This window comes from Orycteropus afer, unplaced genomic scaffold (genome assembly GCF_000298275.1).
Source record: "Orycteropus afer afer isolate SDZICR_OR568_19922 unplaced genomic scaffold, OryAfe1.0 scaffold00171, whole genome shotgun sequence".
Taxonomy (NCBI): Eukaryota; Metazoa; Chordata; class Mammalia; order Tubulidentata; family Orycteropodidae; genus Orycteropus; species Orycteropus afer.
Window position 1 is genome coordinate 7,012,684 of NW_006921758.1, and position 12,862 is coordinate 7,025,545.

The following is a 12,862-nucleotide window of genomic DNA, read 5'->3' on the forward strand; positions in this document are numbered from 1 at the left end:
GATGAGCTCATGAAGTAGTCAGGGATTCATATGCAGGAAAGGGCCTCCGGCCTGGTTTCCACTACATCTGGGCTCTGTTCCCATCTTTTCCAAAGATTTTTTCCTTTCACAAAGATATGCATAAATATGACTCTGGCATCAGAGACCCTAGTCTCATTCCCTTTCTCAATAGGATAAAAATCAACACTCACACCCACCTGTGTGTTTTGGGTAGACTTGTTCTTATTTCCATCTTGTAGAGATGGTGTAGACTATTCCTCTGAAATCAGAGTAAAGGTAAAATGAAATAATTTTGAATTCTTCAGGAATTCTGACAAGGAGAGATGTGATCTAGATATTCTGAGTTAAAAAATTAGAAGACATTTTCTCTTGGAAACAATGATTAGCTTCCCAGGCAAGATTATAAATCCTATTTAACCTATTTAACCTATAATTTTCCAAGAAAAATCCAGAAATTCCTGAATAGCCCATCTGCTGTTTCTAGTCTTTCACAGCTCAGTTTTGTTTTCAACTGACTAGCATGGACATGACCCTGCTTTGCTAGATACGCTAACCTGCTTCACTCAAAATTTAAAAAGTCCCATATGTGTGATCCACCAGATATTAAAAAACTATATAGACTCAACTGATGATATTTGCAGTCCCAGTACTGCCCACCCTACCTCCAGCCTTTGACAGAGTGTGAATATGTTCCACATCTCCTTTCTTTCCTTCTATCCAGTGATCTTCAGCTTTCAGGAAAGTATGAGGCCATGTGATTGTACATGGTGACCTGTCAGCCCATTTTTATGTGAAAATTTTACATGTGATATCATTTGAATAATATAAAAGAATATATTTTATTTATTAGATGGGGTTAATTGTTCACTTTATGGAGGAAAGCAAATCATTCTTCTGGATCTTAAGGTTCCCCTCTTTCTGTGTTGTTGACAAGAAGATGGAAAAGGGGGTGGTAAGTGTAGAGAAAGCTCAAAAAATGAGGAGTTGTACAGATGGCAATTTCAGTGCAGCTTGGATTTCTATAACTTTCAGTGGAGGACTCCTCACTACTATATATGAGGTAAGATAAGTGTTTTCCTTGCTACTGGTGTGGGTATCTAGAGATGGAATCAAGAGGTATCAATCATTGCCTTGTTAAGAGAGAAAAGGGCATGAAGATTTCTGTGGAAATAAAATAATTTCCCTTGTTTTCCAAGTAGCTTTTTCTTTACCTAATAAGAAATGTTGAACTCTTAAGGCATTCTTCTCTAATTCTGTGTTGTTAGGTCATCTGTTGAGTCGTCTCTGACTCATAGCAACCCTCTGTACAGCTGAACAAAACACTACCCGGTCCTGTGCCATCTAGATACAACAATTGGTCTCTCCTTGTTCAGAGCAAAGAAGAATGAAGAAAACCAAAGATGCATGGAAGCAAGTAGCCTAAGGGATTAGTGTACCATGTGAACCTTAGCCTAAATGACCATGAGACCAGAAAAATTAGATGGTCCCCAGCTACCACTGTCAACCACTCGAAAAGAAATTACTGCAGGAGATCCTGGACAGAGTGGGAGAACAACGTGGAAACAAACTCAAAATCATAAAAATAGACTAGGCTTAGTGGTCTGATAGAGAGTGGTGAAATCCCTTCAGGCCTGGAACTAAACTCTGTGGCTTCCAGCCGAACAACTGACAGGCATATAAGGTGAACATTTTTATACCAGGTAGGTACTACTGCTTAGAACAATCAATCATGGGAGATCAGAAGGGCAGAATTTGCACAGAGTGATAGCTCAGAGGGCAGGAATGCATAGGAAAGAAGAACTCAAAGAAAAGGTAATAACAGGGAGGAAGTGGGAAGAGAACTGTTACATTATGGAGATTGCAATCAATGTCATGACACAAAATGTGTATGAAGTGTTGTATGTATGGAAAATGAATTTGCTCTGTAAACGTTCATGCAAATCAATATATACATATACATATACATATACATATATACATATACATATACATATACATATATACATATACATATATATATATATATATATATATTGGAAGGAAGGTTGGGCATTCCTACTTCCATAGTGATACTGCCTCGGAAACCCAAGGAGGGGTCGCTACGAGTTGGGGCCAACTCGATGGCAAATAACAACAACAGTCTGATGAGTAGCTACTGAGGTTCTTAACAGCTTACAAGTAGCCATCTAAGATGCAATCACTGGTCTTTCCTCATCTGGAGCAAAGAAGTGTGAAGAAAATCAAAGACTTATGGAAACAAATAGTCCAAGGGACTAATGGACCACAGGAACCTCAGCCTACACACCACTGAGACTAGAAGAACTAGATGGTTTTTGGCCACTAATGCCAACCACTTGAAAGGAATCAAAACTGGAGATCCTGGATAGTGTGGGAGAAAAAATGTGGAATAAAATTAAAAAACATAAAACAGACCAGGATTACCGGTTGGATAGGGACAGGTGAAACCCCTGAGATTATGGCCCTGGAATTAACCTTTGGACCTGGAATTGGACTCATTTCCATGGGTTAGCTCTCTAACAACAGACAGGCCTATGAGCTGAACAAATACACCAGGGAGATGTACTCTTTAGAAAAGCCAATCATGGGAGATTGGAAGGGCAGCATTAGCACAGGGAGAAAGCTAGGCAGGCAGGAGTACATAGTTAAGAAGGACACAAGGAAGGGGTAATCACAGGAAAGAGGTGGGAGGAGAGCTGTTACATTGTAGGGATTGTAACTGATGACATGAAATAAAATGTGTATGTATTGTTTAATGTAAAACCAATCTCCTTTGTAAAATTGCACCCAAATAACAATATTAAAAAAAAAAAAAAAAAAAAAACCCTATTGAGAAGACTGGGAGTTCTGGTAGCATAGTGCCTAAGGCACTTGACTGCTAACCAGAAGGCTGGCAGTTCAAACCCACCAGCCACTCAGAAGGAAGGTTGGGAAATCTACTTCTGTAGTGATACCACCTCAGAAACCCAAGAAGGGGTTGCTATGAGTTGGGTCTGACTCAACGGCACAAAACAACAGTTGAGAAGACTATAGGATGCTTATCACATCTGATATAGCTCAACTACTGTATTTAATAAACCAGTTGTCATTGAGTTGATTCTGACTCTTAGCAACACAATGTGTGTCAAAGTAGAGCCGTGCTTCATGGGTTTTCAATGCTTAATTTCTCAGACTATATTTAATAATTAATCATTATATTTTACAAATTCTAAAGTGTACTTTTTTTCACATTTTAACACACCTTGCCTTTGATATAATAAAAATGCTTCTTTTTTACTTTCTTTCTAAATGTTGTTGCTGTTGTTATGTGCTGTCAAGTCCGACCCGACTCATAGCAACCCCTCCTTGGGTTGCCGAGGCAGTATCACTATAGAAGTAGATTGCCCCATCTTCCTTCCGAGGAGTGGCTGGTGGGTTTGAACTGCCAGCCTTCTGGTTAGCCGTCAAGTGCCTTAGGCACTATGCTACCAGAGCTCCTAATAATGGTATCTTTTATACCATCGCTTCTTAGGTTTGCTGAAACATTTTGAAACTAAGTATAATTAACAAGTGTACACATCTTAAGAGCAGAGATTGGTTATCATTCTACTTTTATTTTTATTCTTTCCTCGTCACCCATTCATGTCCAACACATGAAATCCACAGCACAGTAACACCACATGACTATATTACATTTTTAAAATGTACTTATTCCATCCTAACATTTTAGGATGAACTTCTAAAGCTACAACTAAACACATGTGTTTCAGCTGTCATTGTCTAGGCTGCTCCCCCTGAAAAATAGTTTTTATTGTCTTGCTAAAGGAAAAATTCTATGTCATTGACTCTGTTAGCATACAAAAAAATTGGATTTTAATTTTTTATTTACTATTGGATATATTTTAATTAAACAGTATCTTTTAATTTAACAATCATATCTAATGATACCTACTAAAAAATTACCAACTGTCCTGTTATGTACTAAGCAGCATATATGTATTAGTAATTTGATAGTCAGAGCAAGCTTCTGAGATAAGTATTCCCATTAAAGAGAATAGCAACAGAGGCTTTGAAAAGTTAAGTCACTTGCCCAAAAAGGATATCAGTGGTAGGTGATAGGGCTTGTCTTAATCCAGGTCTACCTTACTCTAAAACCTAAGTCCTCAACTAGTAAGCCACATTGCCTCAATTTTAAACTGCTTTCATATACATTATTAAAATCGAAATCCAAAGAGAACAATAATCTCCTAGAGAACAAAAACGTATATGTTACTATGTAGAGAAGTAGAAGCAATAAAACATGCTTTTAAAAAGTCTGAACTCTAGTTCAATAATATCCAAACTTTTCAACCTGGAATTCCAAGCCTTCTAAAATTTACCCAAGTTTACATTTCCAACCATATTTGTCATTATGCTTCTATCCTATCATCACACCACCCACTAGAATATCCTCCTACAGTCCAGAAATAGACCCTCTCACATCATGTTCTACCCTCTCCCTTCTACTTTCTCTGAACTATGCCTCTCTCTTCATGTTTGTCCAAATCCAGTGCCATGGTTTCCAGGAAGCTTGTCTGATCTTCTTTCTCCTCCAGATTCTTTTGCATTTTGAACCTCATTTTTTTTAATTTCCTATATGTTTCTGCTTCCTCCCATTACATTTTGAATTTTAAGAAAAAAGAATTTGGCAGCCTGTATTGTTGAAAGTCATTTAATTGTCTAAGCCTCAGTCCATATCTATAAAATAAGAATAAAATGCTTACAGTAAAACATAGCCTTGAGGTAAAGTTCAGATCAAGAATGTGGCTGTAATATTCTTTGTTAAACCTCAGAAATATTTAAACTGATGCCTGATAGATCCTCTCAATCAGGCTGCAGGACTTCTAAGAATCTTAGGGGCATTATCCCCATAGCATCCTGTGTTCCAGCCCAATGTAGAGAGCAGTTTGTAGGTGTGGCTTTGTCTAAAGGAGTGAATCATAATTTGACACACCAAAAGACTATAAAGTTTTGCAAAGCTTGGACTAAATGCATCAAAAACAGTTCAAAATGAATAGACCTCTAGGGAGAAATCAAGCTGAGAATGCTACTAAGATGGAAACACAACCCATTTCTTACAAAAAAGGAAGTATGACTCAGAAGGTGGAACCAGAATCCAGAGGACAGAACCAAGAACCACAGAGCCTCACTCTCAGAGAACAGAACTGGGCCCTAAACAAAGAACATTCATTCCAACCTTCTAGAGTCAGCAGAAATGGTGACTTGAGTTCAGCTCAATTTCAAAATTGCTATGGACCAGTTAGTTTAATGTCTCTGGTTCTCTCCATTTTTTGAATAGTGTTGTCCATTAAGATTATACTACCCCTCTCTCATTATATGCTAGGTTTACTGGGGTCAGATAACTTGTCTTTTTTGCTTACAAAGCTCTGCACCAGAGAATCCCCAGCCACTCTTAAACCTAATGAGAAGACATATTGAACTTAGAGCCAATGCTTAATGAGACTTTGAAGGAGAGCTGACTACACTCTGTATGTGGGAAGGATGCATATTTTTGCTCCAGAGGGTTGACTGTGGTAGTTCCCAAATATAGCCACAAACAATTCCTTCCACCTGGTGTATACATGCCAAACTTCATTAAGAGGTAGTTTATTTCCCCTCCACTTGAATCTGGGCTGGTCTACGCCTATTTTCACCAACAGAATGTGGCAGAGGTAATGTTTCGGGACTCAGGAGTCCAAATCTTAAGAGAACTCACTACTTCCATTTCTTCCCACCTGAAAGCCAAGAACCATGCTGGAAGAATCCCAAATTGCATGGACAAGCCAAGTGGAAGAGACTCAAGGTCAGCAAACCCAGCTGACCTTCAAGCCAACAGCCAGCACCAACGAAAGAGACTTCCTAAATATTCTAGCTTATTTAAGCTTTTAGATGCATACAACATCAGCCAACATCACGCAGAGCTAAATAACTACCCAAATAATCTTAGTCAAGCTGAAGAATTATTAGAGATAATAAACTATTTGCTGTTTTAAACCATTAATGTTTAGGGTGATTTGTTATGGAGCAATAAATAACTGAAATAACCTCTAGGTTACAAAGAATATGAACATAATATTTGCTGATGATAATGTGAAAAAAGAAAACAGGTCATTAAAACTAGAAACACTGTAAAGATCATCTATTTTAGACTAATATGTTCTTCACTCCAAGATAGAAAATATAGGCCACACAGGCAGTTCATGAAGAGGAAATTCTAGAGCCCATCTCTCTTACCTTAAAGAAAAGTCAGTGAACAGACTATGTGTGTTCTCTACATCACAGCTTCCTTTCAGAATTACTTCAGAATTACTCTAGAACATGATGTAAAATGCTGTTTTATTCTTTTGAGAAAGATCAGCAGCAGTAATTTCTCAAGGGCAATATAAAATTTCTGAGAAGAAATTTCAAGGACTATTTGGTATACAACAAATTTCAATGACTACATGGTATAAAACCAAACCCAAAACCACTATCTAATCAATCCATTAAGAGCAATGATTTAGAGAATGTCTCTCTTAATATAAAACTTCAGAAGAAAGAATGCTGTTTGAAGAGAGAATATATTAATCTGAAAAAATCTCTTCAAATGATAGGAAAGATTTAGCTGTTGCTTATAGCCATTTTTCAGGTCGTAAGGAGATCTGGGGACCATATGTTGCTATTCAGTGTGAGGAGGATGCTCACAGAAAGTGAAATCTTAAAACAGCTATAATGTGAATGGCACTGCAGACCAAAGCCTCCCCAAAATGCTTATCTCTAGGAAATCATTCTCTTACCGTTTGAAGGACCCTGGAACAGGCATTCTCTTTCCCAGAGATTTTGCAATAAGTATTCCACCAGGTTTATAAACATAGTTTCAGCTGTTCAAATTCCAGTTCTCTGACAACTATGCTATTGTTTACAAGCATAAACAAGTATCGTAGGGTGTAGGCTTCAATCATAGTCTTTTAAAGTGACTATACATTGAAATCATTGGTAGAAAGACATGTGGCAACAAGTTTGATTTTATTTTGCATATCAATCAAATGAGCCATAAAAGAGAGGGAAAAAAGAAGTGGCTTTCTCATTGTCATAACCACAGCAAATTCTTAAAGAAATTTGACAAAATAATCTCAAATGAAGTGATACTATGTGTCATATTAATAAGTATCCAACTTATTGCTCAGTATTGTCAGCCATAATATCAAAATTTGTGGGAAAACGATGAAGTTCTTACCAAGATTGTATAGCTATCCTTTGGAAATTATGTTAGCATTATTTGTCCTAGAATAAGGGGAACTACAGACTTTGGCTAAATCCTAGTTTTTAGTTTGGCACCTTGTCTTGGAAAAGTAGTAAATATTAGATGTTAATTGCTAATTAAGTCAAAATTAATTCTTAATTAATCCTCTATGTTAGATGGTCTTAAGGAGCTCTGGGGACATAGTGCCTAAGGCATTGACTGCTACCCAGAAGGTTGGCAGTTCAAATCCACCAGTCACTCCATGGAAGAAAGATTGGGCAATCTACTTCCATAAAGATTTACCGCCTTGGAGACCCAGTGGGGGTCGGAATGAGTCAGAATTGACTTGACAGCAGTTTCTTTGTTTTTTAAAAGACCTCCAGCTCCTGAGGACAACTACAAACAAAAAGAGGGAAAAGACTGTGTAGTCACAGAATTTCTAAATGGTGAGGAAGTTAAGAAAGTTGAAAGATAGAATGGACTGTTCTAAACTCGGGGATAAAATTCTAAATCATAGGGTAACCTCAAAGAAAATTGATAAACCTTCACATCACAATAAAAAAGGACAAGCACAAATATTCAGCATATACTGAAACAACAGCAACAAAGGAAATGATAACATGAGGACATTATGCTGAGTGAAATAAGTCAATCACAAAAGGACAAATATTGTATTAGTCCGTTATTGTAAAAGTTAAGGAAAGATTTATCTATTGAAGGAAATTTTCTTTGTGGGTTACCAGGGGTGGGAGGGGAGGGGAGGGAACACTGTTAGATAGATAGAGATAAATATTGATTTGGGTGAAGAGAAGGGCAATGTACCAAATGTGAGTGACCAATATGGCAGCATTGAGGATGAGAAAGACATAGAGAGGTACATGGGAAGTACAGACAACAAATATAAACCCTTTTGCATATATAGTACTGAGTTGTAAGTGAAGGCAAACATGGGTATATGGATGGATAGATAGGTGGACAAGCTAAATGATTAGGTATGTCTATGAAATGGGGAGTGTATCCAAGATCATATATAGGGTTGGCAGACAATGGTCCTATAAGTTTATGTGAATGATCAGAATTCCTAGGTGTATAGTAGAGCTGACAAGGGGCAAGGTTGGGGTCACTGTTTGGTCATAGCCAGCTACCCAGAGGGACTGAGTAGTTGAACCTGAGGGCTTGGGATCATAGTCGCAGGGGACATCAAGCTCAATTGGCATAACATACTATATAAAACATTGTTCCACCTCCTACTTTGGCAAGTAGCAACTGGGATCTTAAAAGCTAGCAAGCTGCCATCTAGATGCAACGATGGGTCGCTCCTCGTCAAGAGCAAAGAAGAAAGAAGAAAACCAAAATTAATGGAAACAATCAGTCCTAGCGACTGGTACACCATCCGATCTGCAACCTATACAACTATGAGACCAGAAGAACTAGATGGTGCCCGGCTACCACTGTCATCCTCTTGGAAGGGATGTAGGAGATCCTGGATAGAGAGGGAAAACAATGTGGAACAAAACTCAAAATCATTTGGAGGAAAAAAAAAAGAAAAAAGAAGGTGGGGACCAGGTTTGCTGGAGCCTGGTGGAACCACTGAGACTATGGCCCCTGGCTGCCCTTCAGGTCTGGAATTGAACCCACACCTGTGGTTGCCAGCCAAACAATGTACAGGCATGTGAGTTAAAACATTTACCTCAAGTAGACATATGCCTTGGAGAGAACAATCATGGGAGAAGGAAGGGCTGCTTATGCACAGGGAGACAGCTCAGGGCACAGGAGAGTATGGAGGGATGGTCACTGGGAAGAGGTAACTATGGGGAGGAAGTGGGAGAGGAGCTATTGCATTGTAAACTGTGGTCAATGACATGAGACAAAGTATATGTGAACTGCTGTATGGAAAGTGAATTTGCTCTGTAAATCTTCACCCAAATCACAATAAATAAAATAAAATTTTAAAAAAAAAAGACCTCCTCTTCTAGTAGATCTGACAAGGGATAAGGTTGTAGTCACTTCTTAGTCACAGCCAGCTACCCAGAGGGATAGTGACTGGGATCTTAAAAGCTTGCAAGCAGCCATCTAGATGCAACTATGGGTATCTCCTCATCCACAGCAAAGAAGAATGAAAAAAACCAAAGATTCATGGAAAGAATAAGTCCTAGCAACTGGTACACCATCCGATCTGCAGCCTATATGACTATAATACCAGAAGAACTAGATGGTGCCCAACTACCACTGTAAATCACTCAGAGGGGGATCTATGTAGGAGATCCTAGATAGAGAGGGAGAACAATGTGGAACAAAACTCAAAATCATTTGGACAAAATAAAAGGGGGGGAACAGGTTTGCTGGTCTGATAAAGCATGGTGGAACCACTGAGACTATGGCCCCTAGCTGCCTTTCAGGTCTGGAATTGAACCCACACCTGTGGCTTCCAGCCAAACAAAAGACAGGCATGTGAGTTGAACATTTACCTCAAGTAGATGCATTCCTTAAAGAGAACAATCATGGGAGAAAGAAGGGTGGTGCATGCACAGGGAGACAGCCTAGGGGGCAAGAATGCATGGAGAGAAGGACACAGGGAAGAGGTAACTATAGGGAGGAAGTGGGAGGGGACCTGTTGCATTGTGGTGAATTGTGGTCAATGTCATGAGACAAAGTGTATGTGAATTGCTGTATGGAATGTGAATTTGCTCTGTAATCTTTCACCCAAATCACAATTAAAAAATAATAATAATAAATAAATAGCATGTTTAGTGAACTGGAAACAGAGAAAGTCTGTTGAAGGAAGGCAAAGGAACTTTGTCCTATGAGAATCAAAACCAAGGGGCTCCATAATCACCTCACATTTGCTCAGTGTTGTACCTACGGTTAGAAATGTACATAACAGGAACTCTAGGAATCTTCCCGATACTTACTTTAAGACCCCCTGGCCATATTGTAACATGTGTGCTGAGTTATTCTCTGTACCAAGCAGTCATTGACGTAGGTTCCTTTGTGTGTACATGGCAATCTCTCAAATCTTGGCAATCCTCAGAACCACTTGATACTTTTGCCTCAATTTCTCAATATCAGCCATTACACAGACAATGGATACTCTTGGCATACAAACAGTCCATCATTGCCTTCACTAAGTCCAGTTTAGCTTTAATGGAGAAGTTGATAAAGTTGCTATCAACCAGGATGTAGTAAATTGGGCCCATTGTGTGTTACATTGGAAAAACAAGCAGGAAGGGTAGTAGGGACTTTTCTTTCCTTGAGCACACTGGGATCTTTTCTTCTTTTTAAATTTTAATGCATCCTTTTCTTTACTCACAAAGGGAGGTCTGGTGGTGTTGTGGTTAAAGCATAGGGCTACTAACCAAAAGGTCAGCAGTTCAAACCCACCAGTCATTAGGTGAGAGACAGATGAGGCTTCTGTAAAGATTTAGAGCCTTGGAAACCCTCTGGGGCAGTTCTGCCATAACAGTGAGTTTGGTTTTTCTTTATTCACAGAATTGATGCAAGATTTAAAGCCTCTGATCTCTGAGACTAAGCATTCACTTCATGATTGCATACTTCCTTGCTTTCTTTTGCTTCCCCATGTTCACGCCACACTCCTGTTCTTTCTTCCCAACGTAACAAAGCTTTCTAGTGGTTGTTTTATTATTAAATTTCTTTTAAAAAATTACACCAATAACCAATTTATATAAACTCTACTGTCTACATTTCTATGATCTTTTCAAAATGTAGACACTGTTTCACATAAACTTAATCGTTATTGGTATGTCTTTTAAATTTTTACTTAACATTTTTATACATTTTCATATACACATTATTCATAAATATCATTTCTAATCATTGTAAAAAATAATCTATTAAATTAGCAGTATAAATTGCTTAATTCCCCCCAATTTTGAATTATGTTTTATTTCTAGAATAGAGATATTATGATAATCTCTCTGAACATTGTTTATTCTTTGCAATTATTTCTGTAGAATAAATTTTTAAAATTTTGACTACAGGAGGGAAAAAAGCCTGACATTTTTTGCAATTTATTATTTATTGTTAAATTACTCCAAAGGATTAAATCACTTTACTGCATGCAAGAAAATGTGATATTGCCAGTTTGTTCAAAGTCTTGCTAATGTAGAATTTTTTAATTTTTGTTCATTTTATTCTTAGTTTGCTTTCCTTTTAACAATTTTTAAATGTTCGGTTAATATTTGCATATTATTTTCTCTGCTGCCACAACCACTGTTAATTTTTCTTCACAAATATTTTCTGCATTAAAACCAAACCAAACCAAACTCACTGCCATCGAGTCAAGTCCAACTTATAGTAACGCCCACTGGGTTTCTGAGACAGTAAATATTTAGGGAAGTCAATTGCCCCATCTTTCTTCTTTGAAGCAGCTGGTGGGTTTAAACCACCAACCTTCTCATTAGCAGTCAAATGCCATAAGCACCACACTTATTTTTAGGTGAGCTCCTATTTTTAGGCTTTGCTATATCAAGCTGTTGATTTTGATTTTGCTTTTTACTTACATAGCACAGAGCTTTATATTTTCTTTTATAATTTCTTTTGTTTTCTGAATGGTAAAAGAGTTGTGTTTAAGATATGCCATTACTTCTAATTTTTTATGAATTTTCTTTCAATATTTAATTAATCTAATTATAGGATGGCTATTAAACAGTGGTTTAACACAAAGTGTTAACTTACTACTTACTGGACAATTCTTTCAACCGTGTTAGAAAAACATTCTCCAGTGTTTGGTTTGTGGATAAGTTCCTCGCTGCAGGACAAAGTGCATGTGGTGGTGGGATGGACAAGAGAAAGACCAGGTTGCCTTCATTGTTCATATACAGCACTTTCATTCACCTCGTGCTTTTCTCTTTCACCCAGTTTTATACTTATGCTCTGTAGGTTTCACTGGGAAGGAAAAATGCAGTCTCCTCTTTTGAAGTCCTTTCTGCTCAGATTCAAAAGTCTCCCTTTTTTTTTTTTTTTTTTGGTCATACCTCCTATCAGTTACAAAATTTCAAGCATAGAACCTTGCAATATGTTTCTAGAAGGAACTTTTTTTTTTAAATTTCTGTCTTATACTCAATTTAAAATGAATTCCTCCACTTAACTTCCCTAATCCCAAATACCAGCACCACCACCACCCCAACTCCAGATAAATCATATCAGATTTTCCTAACTATAGTGTGATCACACTGCTTCAGTCCCTGTGGCAATGGTTCCAAATGCTCCTATCCCATTGCTCAAGGGGATCATGAATAAGGACCCCTCTTCTACATGGGAAAGGGAAGAGAAATTCTATAGTACTCTATTACAAAATCCTTGTAAGGAACCTTCATTCTCTCTCCAATGCATTTTGATAAATGAGTCAAACATGCATCTATTTAAAATGCAGGGACTTTTAATAACAATAGTAATAAGCCCTGGGACCTCAGCCAAAACTCAAGACAAAAGATAAAATTCCATTAATATCATGTCACTCTATTATAAAAAGCTTTTCTTTGTTGCAGTTTATTTCATTGGAATTTTAGGGGAGCTACTATTCTATGGGCATTCTGGGCTTGGACTCAAAAGCTCCCCAGAAATCTTCATAACAAATCTTTAGGC

At 37.8% G+C, this 12,862-nt stretch overlaps 1 pseudogene; it reads right to left on the reverse strand.

The window, feature by feature from the left end:
- Nucleotides 1-10,068: 10,068 nt before the first annotated feature.
- LOC103202022 lies at nucleotides 10,069-10,836 on the reverse strand (annotated as a pseudogene).
- Nucleotides 10,837-12,862: the final 2,026 nt, after the last annotated feature.